This window comes from Pinus tabuliformis, chromosome 7, assembly GCF_031772625.1.
Source record: "Pinus tabuliformis cultivar Carrire ecotype Pingquan chromosome 7, CPIR1, whole genome shotgun sequence".
Lineage (NCBI taxonomy): Eukaryota > Viridiplantae > Streptophyta > Pinopsida > Pinales > Pinaceae > Pinus > Pinus tabuliformis.
This window is the reverse complement of record NC_142293.1, coordinates 364,555,837-364,570,856: the sequence shown is the minus strand read 5'-3', so window position 1 is coordinate 364,570,856 and position 15,020 is coordinate 364,555,837. Positions and strand designations below refer to the sequence as shown.

Genomic DNA, 15,020 nt, shown 5'->3' with positions numbered 1-15,020 from the left:
CTAATAGTCATAGTTTTTTCCATTAAATTGTGGGAGCTGAGTATTACAGATACCCATGCTAGTGCTTGCTCTAGCCATTCTTGCACTCTTAACTATGCTTCAAAACACTTGACTGTGTAGTTAAAATAACTGACTGTCCTCAACAATAACAAAAAAACTAGTTTGAGAAATACCCTGGATTCTTTCTTCACTGAGTTTTCACTCTGCTGGAGAAGCTGCTGCAACAAGAAATCCTTCCTTCAGCTTCTTTCACACCTTCAAAGAGTGTGAACGAGCTCTGATACCATGTTGGGAATTTCTGATAATTCCAAACAAATAAACAGAGGAAAAATGCTCTGTTTCTTAACCCAGGAAACTAAACATTTGTTTGCTGAAGACAGAGATTTACACATGCACAAACAACACTTGGATTCATTAATAAGATTGCTATTACAAAAAAAACTTCTTCCTCCAACAGAGGGATTTCACCACCAGAACTGCTTCAAATGCAGTGAAAAAAAACTTCACTGTATTTGCACTACTGTGCATTACAAAAAAAACAATACTCTGTCTCCTCAAAAGGATTAAAACTGTTGTGTATGTAATTCTTCTTTTTTATATTCGCACTCTGCTGCGCTTCATTTCATTTTCAACAAAACGAACATTCCATTCTATTCTCAACAAAAACAGGGCATTACATTCACGCCTCTCTACTTTCACGCTGCTGCGAAATCCTTTTCGTTTTCAACAAACAACAAAAAACATAAAACAGAGCATAACATATACAACCACAAAACAAACATGGTTTGACCTTTTTACTTGTGTCGTGAATAAAAAAATAATAAAAATAAAATATCTCCACCTATATCTACAAACCGTAATAAGTTTTTCATTAATTACTTCACTTGGGTTTAGCTCCACGTCCATCTACGCTTTTCAATCATCCCTGCATCTGTATTCAGTTTTACGGCCTTGTCAGCCATACGGAGGTCCTTCCGAAAACAAGAAAAATGTGCTTTGCTGCCAGAATCGTAGATCTGGTCCACATCAATCGGACGGTTGACGACAATTCCCCAGAGATCCCTTTCAACCGAGCTTTACGCGCCGGGGATGGTGGTTTTGCAAAGTACTATCCAGACACGTGTCAATTGATGATTGTGATCGCTGCCCCTTGGAAAAATACCAGTGTTCGTTGAAAATCAGTGCAGGGAAGAACGGTGGTTTTCCAAAACAAGAATACGTTGCACGGTAGTTGGAATTACATTTCAACACGCTCATATAGGCCATAACAGCCATAACAATAAGGCCTTTCACCAATGTGGTCACACTGATGCGCCCCACAACTTCTTGAATAAACTACTAACAAGGGCTCTCCAATCCATGCATTATGCTCAACGTGCAGGCCACAGACTCTTCCGACGCAGATTTTCCAGAGCCTTTCGGCTTGTCTTCGATAGACGTTCACCAAGCAATACTAAATTAATCCACGATTCCCACCCGCCCATCCACTCAATAGTTGACACAGGTTTTCTTTCTCTTTTTAGGCCGAGACATGATCCCGTCGAACAACGACAGCTTTCCAGGCACCCCTTGCAAGGGGCAGTCAAAGGGATTCACGACAGGACAACGAAGCATAACGACGTCATTCATGCTCTCCTGCACCCTTGCATTTATCGTGGCCGCATTATCCATAGGACCAAAATTGAGCACCAATACGTTTAGATCGACAACTCTTCTCTCCACGGCTCTATTAACATAAATAGTCTTCCAAACAGCGACATCAAAAACTTCTTTAAAGCCAGGGTTTTCGTTTGCGTTACCACTAACCCTTGTCGCGTCCAAGTATTTTGAAATGTAGAAATTCCTCTAGGAGGCATTAGAAGGGGGGTCGGATTGAGCTACGATGACGTTCTTAGGACTCGACCAAGATTCCACCGTGTTGGTCTAGTTGCTACTTTGGTTTTCCCTGGGGGTGGAAAAATTAGTCTTTGCCTTAGCACCCCTAAGAGTCATCGCTGCGTTATCATAACCCCTCGTGGCTTCTTCTGTGGTATCAAAGTACCGAGCAAGACCCGATTTTTCTTCCAGGGATATCAGATCTCCACCACGAATCGACCCTAAGCCCTCCTTCTCAACTCCTGCACTACATCACAAATTCTTTTTCAATGTTTTAGGCTAGTTATCCTCAGCATAGCTCCATGATCATTTCACATGACAACAGTCTCGACAAGTCTGACCATGGCTCTTTTGGTGTGCCTCTTCAGTTGTCTCTCTGCAGAACACCTCTGTCAACTACCGTGCTCTCAGTGATGGCGCTCTCCAACAATGCCAAACAACACATTTGACAAATCAGCTCACCACACTAGTTTACTCACAGGTTTTGAACTTCATCGTAGCCTCCACTCGACCTTTAGTGGTCTATTGTACACTATTCATTCCATGCTGCTGCTTGATTCCAGGCTCTTCTCTCACCGTCGAGCAAATCCACTGCTTAACTGTAACGGTTCTCCTCCACACAACAAAGGATTGTTCTACGTTCTTGCCAGCGCTTTGCCTTCAAGCGCTCAGAACACGCCTCTTCAAACAGAACACTGAGCCCTCATTTCTTAGTCAGGTTTCACATAGCCTCACTTTCCAACATAGTCACACACCAAGTTCAATCTGCCACCTTCCAAGACAGTCGCCACAAGCAGTGCTCTCAGGTGGATCATAACAGCGTAGTAAAGCGACTCACTACATCTTCACACTACTCAACACCACTGAGCTTACTTGAACATAGCTCTGATACCATGTTGAAACTCACCAAGAAGAGTTTGAAGAATCTCCGAGAGAGCTTAACATTTCATTTAACATCATTATTATTTATGCATGCCACAGCCAAATTTTTTTACAATGCAGTCACCGTCTGTAATTTATTCTTCACCTAAATCTAGCTAAATCAATCGACTCCCCGTGGACTAACCGTCATGGGAATAGGGATGAACGGCATGATTATTCTAACAATCTACTTGAGTGTTATTACCCCACTTATCTAACAAACTTAATTAATTATCTGTCGACACTCTAGGAACCTTAAAATCTAATAACATGGGTGTAGAAATTTTCCAACCCTTAAATTTATCGAATTATTTCCAATAGTCCCCTTAATAGAGAAATGAGTTAGTATGATACATAGTATATGTTGAATAATGTTGATGTCGAAGTAAGGGGAGAATCAAAGGAAAGAGATTGATGTAAGGAAGGAGCACTAACTAAGGCATGAAAAGACAAACATGGGCAAACCTCGAAAAAACATTAAATTCATGAAGAAGCCTCAAATTTTATTAGAAGGTGGAAAAACCTAAAATTCAATGTTTTTGGACCTCCACCATCAGCGAATGGATATATATTTTGGAATTGATTTCCACTCACGAGTTCATGGGATTTTTTAATATCTACATGTATTATAACCCCTGACATGAGGCACTTAAAAAGTAGTACGTAAGGGTTAAACTTCCCTCGCTATGTTGACATATTGTCATTTTATCAAAAGTTAGATTTCAAAAGTTCTACCAATATTCTAGTTTATTGTAGCTCTTAGTCAAGTGCCTGGTCATGTGGTGATATATGGCTAAGATCCCTTGGCATAACAACATATCACCATTATAGCAAAATGTGTTTTGCGAATTTTTGATATCCTGGTTTAAACTAATCCTAATAATATTGCATAGCCTTAGGAAGCCTAGTTCTAACACTAATGGCTTAGAGCCTTCCGCATATTGGCATTAGGAGGTTATGGTGGTGCACATGCATAGAAATCAGTTTCTTGATATCCCAGTGCTAAATATCTTTCAACTGACAGAAAGTTTGATGACATACGATAAGAATAATTTTTGTTGTTCATACTCTAAAAGGTCATGTTTGGAAAGGATTTTCAGGTTTTTCCTAATATTTTGGTATAAAAGTCCAAATTTCAAGTTCATTTTTCTCTACACTATTCCAATGCTTGATCACGGATGTATAGAATTATGGTGCCTAATGCCTAAGGTTATGGAGTCCTTTCCATATCAATGTGTGTGGTTATATTGACATTTCCAACCTCTGATACCTAAGCTTCCAGAGTCCTTGCAATATTGGTGTGTGTAGTTATATCGACATTTCTAGCCTCTGATATTTTGGTATCCATCAATTGATGGGTTCCAGTAACAAAAGAAGCTCTGGTAGCTTATAAAAAGAGTTATTGTGAAAGGAAAAAAAGAGTTCGTGATTCATAAGTGATTTTAGTGTAAGTGGATTTTATGGATTCTCTTGTATATTGATATAAAAAGCACATGAACACATTATAGGGGCACATGTAATGGATCTTGAATATATATGCTGACAAGGGTAGGAATTTCAAATCTGAATCACCCATCAAATTTTAAGGTTTAGGCAAATATAGCACCTGTTCTAGTCATTTTAACAAAAAATGTTGACGGTTATGAAAAAAATATGGCTGTATTTGATGGGCAAATCACCTCATGACAGGGAGTTTACTCGTCAAATTCTATCCCTGATGCTAACTTTATCTATATTAAAATCTTAAAAAATGTTGGATTGAAGGGAGAACCTAAATATTAAAAGCTTATAATGGATTGTGTTGGGAATATAAGCACTAAGGCAGAAGACAAAATTATATGAGTAGAGATAAAACAATATGTTGAAGGAAGGGATAAAAAAATTAAATATGTGTCACACTATTTAAGCGTAGATATGAAGGTCAGGTGACTAAACAGAATAAGTTAATGACGTATAAATGAAGTATGCAGCTGGAGTGGTTTATATTAGAAGGGAGTGCCCAGCGTAAATAAAACTTGATGTGTTGTTGATGAATGAGAGTTCTTGAATTAGAGGGAAGGGGTTACTCTATAGAATTGTAGAGGAGCGGAGCGAACTAGAGATAAGCATATTAAAGACTAGAGAGAGGAATGAGCTGATTGCAAAAATTGAGTAGAGCGGTATGGATTGCAAAAATTGAGTTGAGTACTGTGGACCAGAGAAGAAAATATTTACAAATTCAATGTCAGAGGAGATTGGTGACTCCTATATCTTTATGTCTGCAAATTTAAGAGATTGTAACAATAGGTTGGTGTTTACAGAGATCAATCAATTAAAAAAAAATGTGATTTTCTCCCTTAAGGGCTTAGACATGTATCTTGTGCTTCATGTTTTTCTCATGAGATTGATTTTTTATGGTTCTTGATTGTTTTAAATAAGTGAAATTTATATTATGTTTATTCACCCCCTCCACACCCCCACCACCCCCCTTGCGCCACCCCCGCACACCACCCCCCCCCCCCCCCTCGCGCCACCCCCCGCACACCGCCCCACACCCCCCCCCCTCTCACACTATAATTATGAATCCAACAATAGATACAAAAGAAGGTTCCTTTAAAAGCAATCCAACCAGTACAAGACAAATCTTAGAGGGACAAATGATGAATCAGAATGGTTCTTTATAAAAAAAAGCCACATTCTTTGATGGAACAAATTATGCCTTCTCGGAGAGGATGAGGACTTATCTCATATCACTTGGTGTTGACATTTTGCTATCTATTGTGGATGGTTATAAAAATCTATCTACCCCTCTAGTTGATCAAGATGGAAAAACAACCTTTGTAAGTAATGGAAAAGAAATATGTGCCATAATATATTGCCTTGTAAAATGAGATTTCGTCAAGGTAATGTAGCATGGATCTACTAAAGATATTTGGGACAAGATTCAAAGAAGCTATGAAGGAGATGAAAAGAAAAAGAATTGGAAAAGATTCAAACTCATAGAGTAGAATTTGAGAGTTTAAAGATGAACGAAGAAGAAATATTGTTGGATTCTTCCTCTACGTATATGAGATTGGAAATACTATTAGGACTTGATGAAAATATTGATGAATTAGTAATTGCTCAGAAAGTGAAACATCTCTTCTGTTGAGATTTAAGCGGGAAATATACACTACAACACAGAGGAGCATTTTAAGACAATATTTGAGGAAATTCTTGGTAAATTGTATTAACTTAAGACAAAAAGAACTTATGTATTATCTTAAATATTGTCTGATAGGTCCTTGTAATACTAGTGATTCCCCCATTACTATTGTCATTGTATCCCTTATTGTTATTGTTGTGCCCCTATTGTCCTCATTCTATTATTATTGTGCCCCACAGAATCCCACTATTGTTATTTTTGTGCCTTTATATTGTTATTGTTAGGTCGGCTTGGGTTATATTGTGACCCCTTAGACTCCTATATATAGAAAGGAGGTTTTGTAATCTGGATCATCTAAGAATTGTTCATTTGTGTAATGTAAAGGAGGTTACTCCCTTGAAGAGGCTTATTTCTAAGGCGTTGACCTATCTTTTCTATCTTTTTGTGAGCTGGTTTCATAACATCTAGTATCAGAGCTTTGGATTCTAGGGTTTCACTGCTCCAAACAGGTCATCTTGGAGTTTTCGCAATAATTTTTTTCTGTGATGTTTTAGAAGCTAAAAAGAAAACCCATTTGAGACTAAATCACGCAGAATCGGGGACGTGAATTTCAGATATTTTCTCGCTATATTTGTGGAGATATAATCTGAGGAATTTAGGGTTTTTGCAAACCCCCGAATTACATTCCAAACAGGTTACCTTGGGAAAATCATCATAACTTTCGCTCTAAGCATCAGATTGAATTTTTGTAAGAAGTTACAGAAATAGAATGACTGTAGTTTTTTGGGTATAATTCTCAGAACCTAAGGTTGAAACAGTGACTTGTGGCACGTCGTACAAATTCACTCTACAGAACTAGTCTATACTCAAGTCATCATGGGAGATTTGGCATAACTCTTCATTGCAGAATCCAATCTTGATCAGACTTGTGGGGTTAGAAAGATTACTCATAGGGTTACAGAAGGAAGCAATTTCAGACCTTGGAGATCCAAAATTACAAAGATACATCAAATTCAATATCGAGCTCCTACAAAGTGAAAAAAGGTGTGTAGTTTGTTTTAAATTTTTGCATAAGCTTGGTTTGAAAAATTAGTTTGAAGGAATTCAAAGGGAATAGTGAAGCATTATTATCAGTAATTGATGCCCCAAATAAAGAAAATGGAAACACCTAGTAAGCAACCTGGAAGATCTAGTATGACTCATGAAGAAGAGGAAGAAATGCAACATGATATATCAAAATTATGAGACCAAGTCCAACAAATTTCACTTGCACAAAAAGTAATAGAAGCTAAGATGGATGGTTTAAAGAAAGATGTATAAGCTAAGATGTATGGTATGGAAGCTAAGATGGATGGTTTAAAGAAAGGCGTAGAACCTAAGATGAATGAAATGGAAGCTAAGATGGATGATTTAAAGAAAGGAATGGAAGATTTGAAGATAGATTTGACAAAGTTTCTACAATAAATGCTTACTAATGGCGAAAGGGTAGTAAAGGAAACTCTTGATGAGAACAAAAAAAATTGTTTATCATGATTTCATAGACTCTAATGTTGGATCGAAGAACCACCATGTTCCAAAGATTGATATGAGGAAGTTTGATGGCAAGTATCCCAAAACATGGATACTACAGATGGAGCAATTTTTCGATCTCCATAATGTGAAAAACACACAAAAGGTACACATTGCAACTTTATATCTGGAACCAAATCAATTTTTATGGTATCGATGGCTTTTCTCTCGTAAACAAATTGTTACTTGGGCTATTTTTATGGATGAAATGATAGCACATTATGAGGATACAAAAAGCAACACTTTTTTTAGCCAATTGATAAATCTCAAACAAAAGGGTTCAATGATGGAGCACATTGAGGACTTCCAAAAATTGAGTATAAGGGTAAAAGATATTCCAGAGGAACATAGGATTGATGTGTTCATAGGTACTTTAAAAGATAACATCCAACATGAGGTTTGCCTTTGGGAACCAGATTAATTGGAGAAGGCATTCAGATTGGCAAGAAAAAAGGAAAGCAAAATTATGGAAAGAAGGAAGCCTACCACTCACAATCATAAAGATGGAAGTGTTGCTACCCCTAGCCACCCACAACCTACAAGGTTGACACCACAACAATTTGAAGAAAAAAGACCAAAAGGGCTTTGTTATAGTTGCGATAGCAAATACACTAAAGGTCATAAGTGTGCCGAGAAGAAATTATTTTACATAGATTGTGAAGAGGAGGAAGAAAAGGAACAATAAACGTCAGAAGAGGAGGATATACACCAAGAACAAACCCTAGAAAAAGAAGAAATGAATCCGACCATATCTTCTAATGCATTGGCTGGAATTACCACTCCTGAAACTATCAAGATAGAAGGCATATCAAGAAGAAAAAGGTAATAGTGTTGACTGATTCGGGAAGTACCCATAATTTTATTCATTGTAAGATAGCCAAGGAATTGAATTGCTTCCTATATCCAGCACTAGAGTGTCAAGTGATGGTTGCAAGTGGATGAACCATAAATTTCTCAGGAATGTGCCAAAATATCAAGCTATCCATGGGAGAATATGTATTGAATAGCCCAATGCTTTCAATTCCAATGGGTGGTGCTGATGTTGTACTAGGAGTCCAATGGCTACAATCCTTGGGTACAATAACTATTAATTTTCAAGAACTTTTCATGAAATTCTCTTCATAAGGAAAGGAAGTTGAATTAAGGGGCATCGCATGGAAATCGGGAAAGATAATCAACTATGACAGAATGACAAAGCTTCTAAAGAAAGAACAATGAGGCATAATTGCACAACTATTTTCACTAGAGGTTCCCACATCAAAATCATCCATTTCTCCAGATCTCCAAAAAGTCTTTGATAATCATTCCAAGGTATTTGAGACTCCCAAAGGCCTCCCACCTATTTGTGATCATGATCATGCTATTAATTTGATTCCAGGAAGTGTTCCTCCAAACATCAGGCTTTACAGATATCCCTATGTCCAAAAGAGTGAAATTGAATGTATGGTTGCAAAAATGCTAGAGGCCGGTATAATTCAACCTACTCAAACTTCTTTCTCTGCTCCAGTAGTATTGGCTCACAAGAAGGATGGATCATGGCGCATGTGTCCAAATTATAGGGAGCTCAACAAGCTCACTATTAAAGATAAATTTCCCATTCCTGTCATTGATGAATTATTGGATGAATTTCATGGATCAATTTACTTCACTAAGTTGGATATTCATTCAGGATATCATCAAATCAGAATGAAGACTAAAGAAATTCCAAAAACAACAATTAGAACTCATGAGGGTCATTATGAATTAATGCACCTTCTACATTTCAAGGTTTGATGAATTCCATTTTCAAACCCTTCCTTAGAAAATTTGTGTTAGTACTTTTTGATGATATACTAATGTAATGCCCCACTTAAATCTTATCCTACAAATTTTGTTAATGTTTACATTATCTGAAAATATTGAGAAATATTGGTCTAATATAGAATTCATGATTTCCATTATTCAAATTCCCCACTTACCTTCTCAAATTGAATATTAGGTAGGATATGGTCTCCTTCCATTATTTCAAAATATATGTATTCATTTCACATTACCCAATGTACCATCACATTTACTTGGGAGAAGACATAGTCCTCTCCATCTTATTATCATATATATATATATATTCATTTCACATTCCCCAATGTACCCTCACATTTACTAAGGAGAAGACATGGTCCTCTCCATGTAATTACATCTCACATTCCCCAATGTACCCTCACATTTACTTGGGAGAAGACATAGTCCTCTCCATTTAATTATCAATATATATATATTCACCTCACATTCCCAAATGTACTTTTCAGATTTACTTGGGAGAAGACATGATCCTTTCCCATTAAATTCTTAATTTTATATTCATGTCACATTTCCAAATGTACTCCTAGCTTACTTGGGAGAAGAGAAGTCAATTGTAAGGATGGATGAGAAGTTAATGACATTAATGAGAGGTGGTTGAGATGGAGAAGGGAAGGAGGGTATAAAAAGGGAAGGGGGAAGGAAGAAAGGGGAGGTTTGGGGTCTTGCTTATGATTGTGGGGGTTGGTTGTGATTGTTTGGACTTGTTATGATTTTAGGAGACCTTGGAAACCTATGGAGGTTTCTTGGGTTTGAGAGGAGGAAAGTATTATTATCTGGTTTTGCACATTCTTCTTGAGGACACACTATATCTGGTTGGACTTGGGCATGGAGGGCTAGGGAACCTGTGGAGGTTTCTTGGGCTAGGAATTTATTTCCTAGTTGGCTGGGAGGTAAATCCGGTTGGGTCGGTGAGAAGGAGCGTTCAACTGGAGCTATAAGACAAAGGTATCATCATCAACCACCGGAACAGGTAGTTTTCCATGGACTACACTTGTTAAGTTGATATCAATGGAATGCTCACCTTAATTTATGTTTCTTATGATAAAATGATAAGATGTTAAATGTTTAAAGCTATGTAAGAAGGTTAGTAAGCTCCTTTTATTACTTTTAAATCAACAAGAAAATAGATATGTTAGTGTATAATAGATTGAGGCTCTAATAATAGGAATCAGGTCCTTACACATGGTATCAGAGCCTTGGCTCAAAATCTAGACCCAAAGCCCACAAAACCCCAAATTTCATTATAAAGAGCTTGTAACCCTCATAAGGATTTATAATCCTAAAATATATTCATATAACAAATTGTTTTTTTTAACAAAAAAAAAAACTAAAACTACAGTGAATTCCCTTGAAGATATTTTTTCCTTACTTTGCTGTTCAGACTCAACATGATGGAAAAAGGTTGGGATTTGTGATTGTATACCTGTCGAGTTGGTGACATTACCATCACATACGTGTTCTACATGACAAGAGTCTACACTATTTTCCAACTTAATGTTTCCATTCTCCTTTTCCAATATGCATTTTTTCTGTTCCAGTTTTCAACCTCTTCAAAGGAGAGGCAAGCATTGCATTGCCCCATCCTTGCTGGGCGAACCACTGGATGATTGCATCCTTCAACCGCTTTCCAATAACAATGGCTTGTTCTTCTCTCCTAACTGCGAACGGTGAAAAACTAGTGCTTTGTACATGCATGTCGATTATCTCTTCCCCAAGCAAGTTTGATGGTGCTCTTTTGGGCGTGCAACCCTTCCGCTGATTATTTTGCTCCTGCCCTCTGGTTAATTTTCATTAGTTGGGGGATTATTTACATTACATGTAAATGGAACAATTTCTTCAGAATCTTTTAATGGTTTTGAAAAAAAAACCAAACCAATTCCGCCTGACCATGCTCCACCACCCAAAGCTCGGACCTTAAAAGGGGATTCTGAAACTGACTGCCTGGATGTTTCACACGCCTTCTGGGCATCATCAACATGAGAACGTCTTACTGAAAGTCTCTTATATCTACTCAGCTGCCTCTCCAAATTTTTGTTTTTGAAGAGCACAACCCAACATTCCCTTGTACGAAGATTTACTGCCAGATACCTGCATATTTGTTTCAGTCTTTATTGCATTGTTAGGATTAGTTCCTCCTGATATGCTAAATTGATGACTTTGCCACCTGGCCCTCTTTGGCATCATTTTTGTCATTTCATATGCAGTTCTCCAGTCCTTGTCCCCTCTGAGCCCACTGACATTATGCAAAGTTCGCAAATGGCGAATTCCAAGTGTCTTTAAGTTGGATGTTAATAGTTTCAACTGGGGTGATTTTCTTCATCTTCCACTTCTCGTGAGGTTTCATCAACAGATTCCATTGTGTATCATGTTGCAGCTTGAGAAATTTGGAAAAGAAAATGAGTGAAAAGAGACCCTACATGTTCACCATCGAGGGTCGAACCTGTGAGCATCGTTGCTCACTCTGCATTCAATACCAATCACACTATTCTGTATGGCTTTCAAAGTTGGATATATGATCTAGATTCTAAACTCATAATTAACTATTAAGTACACATGTTCATTCTTAAATTTGGTGTTTTGTCAAATGTTTATCATTGCAGGCTTTCCTTCATCTCTATGCTACTGTAGTTTCCCACTGTGAATATAGGCCTCTCTTGTCCATATACAGTAGCTGCTTTAGCCTAATTTGTAGAATTTGTTGATCTCCCAAGCCACTTTGAGTTGCAAAGCCTTTGGACAAGAGGTCGTTTATCGACATATTCTAGCACATACTCATCACCCATGGAGAAGATCACCTGGCATGGTGTATTTGACATATGGCCCATCCTCTGTTGTAGTTGATCATCACTAAGGTCAGAACTAAACATATCATCATCGTGCATATATCCACAAATAGAATAGCACCTGTAAGCAGTTATGGGAGCATCGGGATTGGCTTCTCTAGGAATCAAATGCATCTCTTTATCTTCTTTTATCATGCTTGCTGCCAAGTCAATCATATCTGCAGTTTCAGGAAGGGTGGCTCTGTACCCCCGGTCACTAACAGGTGCCTGTAAAATTACAGCCCGCACAGCTTTTGAACAAGCAGTATTTGATCGCATGTAGTGCGCGATATCCTGACAACCTGTACTATGACCAAGCAACACTACACCCTCTGATCCTTCTTTGTTAATAAGGTAGCTAATAAGTTGGTCAAGTTCCAATGCATCTTGTTTTAGACTTGAAGTGCCATATCCTAAATAATATTCAGATGATGATAACAAAGGCTGTACTAAGGACCATTTCTCAGCCTCTAATGCCATAGATAAAGGCTACAGATACCTATACCGGTCTGGACCACAAAATCCAAAGAAACAACATCATCTTACCCATACGTCAATATGCCAGGTGTGGGTAGTATATACCATCAAAAAGAAATGAAAATGCATTCAAGCATATACAATATTAATTCAAAAGAAAAAAAAATACCATCAGGAATCATTTCTGAAATCTGTAATTTCAACTTAAATGCCAGCTTCAACAGTGATAACAACCAAAACACTATCCTTTCTAGACACCAAGCAAATTTTCTTTTCATGCAAAGCATTTGATCTTTCTGTGAACAAGAATGTAATTCTCACTACTGTGTCTTTCATTATTAAATTTGTCGTTTTGACAGCTTCCCTCCATTTTGAAACCTACAATTGAACTCATATTTGGAGAAAATTGATATGTAGAACCTTCAATTCCACCTGTATGACATTACTTCTTTTATGGATTATAGTGAAAGAATTAGGAGACATTTTAAACCAGTTTCTGATCCTAGTAGCAGCTTTATGAAAGATAGGATTACTCCTGAACCAGAACCTTCAACGAGTTTCCAGAATGGGAGTCTGAATAGAGGCAAGGCTACCAAACACTATAAGAATAGACACTGCTTTAACTTGCCTAGCAGTATTGCAGAGCATTCTTCTGTTCAATCAAAGAGGACCACAAGCTTAGGATCATTAGAAGCATACTCTATCCTTGCAAGGAAACTCAGGGAATACTGCTCTAATGCTGACATGAATAAAGGGGTTGGTGTTGGCTGTTCCCCGATTTGCACTGCTGCACAAGCAAATGCAAAAAAAAAGAAAAAGAAAAAAAAGTTTATGCACACGATCAATTGCATAGCCCACAACATATCATGACTGGTAATTCATAACACTTTTCTATCACGACTATACCAAATCAAACAAAACTAGAATATCAGGTAACCTCGACTTTGATTGCAGCTCAAAAAAAAAAAATGTATATATATATATCTATATATATATATATATATATATATATATATATATATATATATATATATATATATATATATATATATATATATATATATATATATATATATATATATATATATATATATATATATATATATATATATATATATATATATATATATATATATATATATATATATATATATATATATATATATATATATATATATATATATATATATATATATATATCTTAGCATGGTCAAGCATATTTAGCAGCTACTCAACAGTAATAAGGGGCCATAAATACAAATCACTTTGTGTGATTGCACAAACTTCTAACATACACGTGGGTAGAGTACAATATATTTTACCTGAACTTCATCCTATGAGAAGCTATATTGAAACTAGAAGGGAATTTAGAAACCAATAATTGAAAATGTGGAAAAGAGTTAAGTGACTAGAGGTCTAGATGGCTTCACAGGAATTTAGCCTGTTTAGGTGACAGTGTTGTGAACTCAACCAGGAATGAAGGTATGGCTATTCTCAATTTCCAGACTACTCAAGCTTTCAAAATGATTCCATCACAATTGAAGGTCTGCCTCTGACATGAATTCAATTTCGTGACAGCCATATAGCATGCCAAAGGTTCCCTCTCTAATTTAGAATCAAAGTAAAAAGTTTAAACATATGTGGTTGTCAAGGTTTAAACTTTAAACCTCTTGAAAATGTCATGGTATAAACCCATTGTAGTTTTCATGACACCAACTTAGTTTCAAAAAAAAATCTGAAATCTAATTACCATAGCTTTACACTATCAATTAATATTTTATCCATAACAATATCAGGGAAAATTCACCCTATAAAAGCAAGAACAAGACTGAAATGGAACCTGCAATGTCTTCATAATTTTCTGGGTGCTCTTATGGTATTTTTGATTTAGATCCTAGGTTTTAAAGTCACCTTTATGATACTTTTATGTTAGTACTCTGACTTACTTTCATAAGGGAGAAGGTGCTATGATTAATTTCTTAATCAAACTGATTGGTCTTCCTAATATGACAATTTTAATATGAGAATGCTAAAAATACAATTGATCATTTTCCCGCATAAGAGAAATAATTCCTATGCCATACCAGCAAAGAAATTGTTACAATTAGAACCAGAACTCAAAATCTGCAGGTGCTCACAAATAAGCACAAAAGCATCCACTAGAAAATAAAGAAGGGACCTTTTGGATCTAAGGAACAAAAAAGAAAAATCTCAAAAGAAAGAGAATGTAAAAAGCTATTTAGTGTCAACAACAGCTTGCCTAGACAGTCTGTCTGCCCCTTGCAAATTTAATGTGGTAGGTGACCAAACCAACGCAGGAGCATAGCCATATGCATTTGGAGTGGCTCAACCAATTCTCATAAAAATGGAAGTTGATCTGCCCAAGTGCATGT

General features: G+C 36.8%; 2 pseudogenes; both read right to left on the bottom strand.

Moving 5' to 3' along the window:
• Nucleotides 1-1,488: 1,488 nt before the first annotated feature.
• LOC149247480 (uncharacterized) lies at nt 1,489-11,512 on the bottom strand (annotated as a pseudogene).
• Nucleotides 11,513-12,009: 497 nt separating this feature from the next.
• Nucleotides 12,010-15,020, bottom strand: part of LOC149247479 (UPF0613 protein PB24D3.06c-like) — a 50,733-nt pseudogene continuing 47,722 nt past the window's right edge.